The sequence below is a fragment of the Elephantulus edwardii genome, unplaced genomic scaffold (assembly GCF_000299155.1).
Source record: "Elephantulus edwardii isolate Elephantulus edwardi_28Jun2011 unplaced genomic scaffold, EleEdw1.0 scaffold00095, whole genome shotgun sequence".
Lineage (NCBI taxonomy): Eukaryota > Metazoa > Chordata > Mammalia > Macroscelidea > Macroscelididae > Elephantulus > Elephantulus edwardii.
The window spans coordinates 7,102,840-7,106,584 of NW_006399845.1; positions in this window are offsets into that span (position 1 = coordinate 7,102,840).

A 3,745-nucleotide genomic window follows, 5' to 3' on the forward strand; every position below is an offset into this window, starting at 1 on the left:
TAATTCTCCAAGAACATGTTTGGACATGTTGCCCTGGGAGGATAGGTTTCAGTTTACCCCACCCTGGGAGGATAGGTTTTGGGAAACTCCCTGCTAAGTTTCTGTTTACCAGATAACTTTCAGACTACTAGAAATGACATGAAGTTATTCTCCCCCATTGCGTACTTCTCTTTTCCACTCCCCCCATTGTGCTTCTGTATATAAGCTGTGAGTGCTTTCAATAAATTTGAGACTTGATTGGAATTTCAACTTTTCTCCGTGCTTCTGTGCCTCCTGTCCCCCCCCCCTCCCATTCTCGTTCTTCTCCTCCTAGGGTCACCGTTGAAGATCCCCACGGGCCGGGGCATGTGCCATCTTCACAATCTCTGATACATGGCTTTAATTAGGTGCACTTTAGTTTTTAAACTAACATCATTGCTCTATAGTAATTTGGTTTTTGAACTAACATTATTGCTTGTTAGTACTTTGAAGAGGTCCTTGATAGTAGATTTTTCCAATGCAATATATCTTGATCTTTTGATTGCAGGTATTAAAGATGCTGATTATGGATCAAAGTAAGATGAAATTGTTGAAAATTTAAATTTCTCTCTTCAATCATGCTATTCAGGGGAGCACTGGTGGCCTAGTGACAAGAAACTGTGCTGCAATCTCAAATGCATGTGGTTCTAATCCATCAGCTGCTCCACAGGAGAAGGATGGACAATCTCCTCCTATATGATTAACTGTCTCTGAAGACCTGGTGGAGGGTCAGCTATGGGTTTGTTCCAGCTCAATGGCATATAACACACAATAACAACAGCAGCAATCATGATATTGTCTATTGGATCAGTTGTGTTGTTGTTGTTGAGTGCCTTCGAGGTGAGCACGACTCATAGAAGCCCCTTTACAACGATCGGCATTTATCAAAGCTCATCAAGTTTCCAGAGGCATGGTTTTTAGGAAGTAGATGCCACTCCTGCTTCCAAACTTGTCACAGTATGTTGTTATATGCCATTGAATACCCTGTGATTTTAGCAACTATGTGTGGCAGCTCTGAACCCTTCCCTGTCCTGAGACAGTCTCACTAATTCTGACACACCAACTTCCATTGCCCCAGTCACTGTACTTCTCCATCTCATCTAAGGGTCTTCCTCTCCTGCGCTGTCTGTCCACTCTGAGCATGATGTCCTTCTCCAAGGCCACATGTCCCAAGTAAGTGAGGCAGAACTTCAAAATCCTAGCCCCCAATGAGAAACTTGGTTTCAACTTCTCCAAGATAGACTATTTGTTTTCTTGGCAGTCCATGCTATGTTCAAGACTCTTGTCCAGCACCACAACTTGAAGGCACATATTGTTCTTCTGTCATCCTTAATCATTGTCCACCCAACTCTCTGAAGTATAACAAATAATTGAGAAGACCATGGCCTGGATTTGTATCTAGACTGACATCATTGCTCTTCAGCACTCTGGAGAGGTCCATGCCAGCAGATTTTCCCAACACAATTAGTCTTTTGACTTCCTGATTGCTGGTGTTAAGAGTGTTGATTGTGGATCTGAGCAAGCTGTAACTGCTAACAACCTCAATCTCTTCCCCATTTAATATGGTGCTGCCAATTGGCCCAGTGGTGAAAATCTTTGTCTTCTTGATGTTGAGCTTCAATCCCTACTGAAGACTACAGTCCTTAACCTTTTGTAACAAGTATTTCAGGTTTTCTTCAGTTTCAGCAAGCAAGGTTGTGCCATCTGTATATCATAGATTGTTTTTGAGTCTTCCTCAAATCCTGATGCCACATTCCTCCTTATAAAGCCCTGCTTCCTGAATGATCTGTTCTGCATACAGATTGAAAAGGTATGGAGTCAGGATGCATCCCTGGTGTGCTCCTTTCCTGATTTTGAACATTGCAGTGTTTCCTTGCTCTGTTTTCAGTATTGTTTCTTGGTCCAAATATAGGTTTCATATAAGCACAATCAAGTGCTCTGAGGTTCCCATTTTCCTCAAGGTTAGCCACAATTTATTGTGATCCACACAGTCAAATACCTTTGCATAGTCAATGAAACACAGATAGACATTCTTCTGATACTCTCTGCTTTCTGCCAAGATCCATCTGACATTGGCAGTAATGTCCCTAGTGCCATGACCTCTTCTAAAGTCAGCCTGTATTTCTAGTTGTTCTCTGTTAATATACTGTTCAAGTCTTTTCTGCATAATCTTCATCAGGATTTTGCTAGTGCGTGATATTAGTGATATTGTTCAATAATTTCCACCAGTGGTGTGGATTCTTATTTTCTTGATGTTGAGATGTAATCCATATTGAAGGCTGCAGTCCTTGATCTTCTGCAGTGTTTCAAGTCCCCTTCACTTCAAGCAAGCAGGGTTGTGTCATCTGCATAGCACAGGTTGTTGATGAGTCTTCTTCCAATTCTGATGCCATAAGACTCTTCATAAAGTCCAGCGTCTCGAATGATATGCTCAGCACATAGATGAAATAACTATAGATAAAGGATATAGCTCTGACATGCACCTTTGTTGATTTTAAATTGTGTAATATTTCCTTGCACTGTTTACACAGCAGCCTCTTGGCAAGTGTTCTGGGATTCTCATTCTTTTAAAGTATAGTCACATTTGTTATGATCAGTGTAGTCAAATGCCTTTGCATAGTCAGTAAAACAGACATTCTTCTGGTATTCTCTGCCTTCCACCAAGATCCATCCGGTATCAGTAACGATATCCCTAGTGTCAGGTCTCTTCTAAATTCAGGTTAAACTTCTGGCAGTTTTCTGTTGATGTACTGTTCTAGCTATTTTTAGATAATCTTCAGCAATATTTTGCTTACATGTGATATTAACTATATTCTTCAATAATTTCCATATTCTTGTGTGTACCGTCAAATCGAATCTTACTGGCACAGGAGGAGATTGTCCCTCCTGCAGCAGAGCATCTGGTGGATTTTAATTACACGCTTCTGGGACTGCAGCGCAGCTTCTTGCCACTAGGCCACCAAAGCTCCCAATAATTCCCATCTTCTGTTGGTTCATTTCTTTTGAGAATGGGGGAAAGAGTAGGGATCTCTTCCAGTCAGTTGATCAGATAACTGTCTTCTGAACCTTCTAGCACAGACTGATGAGCATGTTCAGGGCTGCATCTGTTTGTTGAAACATGTTAATTGGTATAATAAACTCCTGGGGTCTTATTTTTGTCTAATGCCTTCAGTGCAACTTGAATTTCTTCTTTCTTTACTATTGATTCTTATTCATATGCTGCTTCCTGAAATGATTCTGTGTCAGCCAATTTATTTTTGGTACAGTGACTCTTCTTTTCCTAGATGATTCAAATTTTGCCCATAGGATTCTTTAGTACTACAACTCGAAGCTTGAATTTATTTTTAAGTTCTTTCAACTTGGGAAATGCTGAGTGAGTTCTTTTGATTTTCTGACTCCAACTCTTTGTACATTTCATTATAATACTCTGCTTTGACTTTTCAAGCTGCTCTTTGAAATCTTCTGCTCATCTCCTTTACTTCAGCATTTCTTCATTTTATTTTGACTTCTCAACAGTCTAGTGCAATTTTCAGAGTCTCTTCTGACATTTGTGCTTGTCTTTTCTTTCTCCTCTGTTTTTGTAATGATTTTTTTAAAATGAACTTTTGCACTCTTCATGGATATTATCCTTGATCTCATCCCACAGCTCATCTAGTCTTTGATCATTAATGTTCAGTTCCTCAAACTTAATCTTGGATGTTCTAAAATTCAGACGGGTAGACATAAG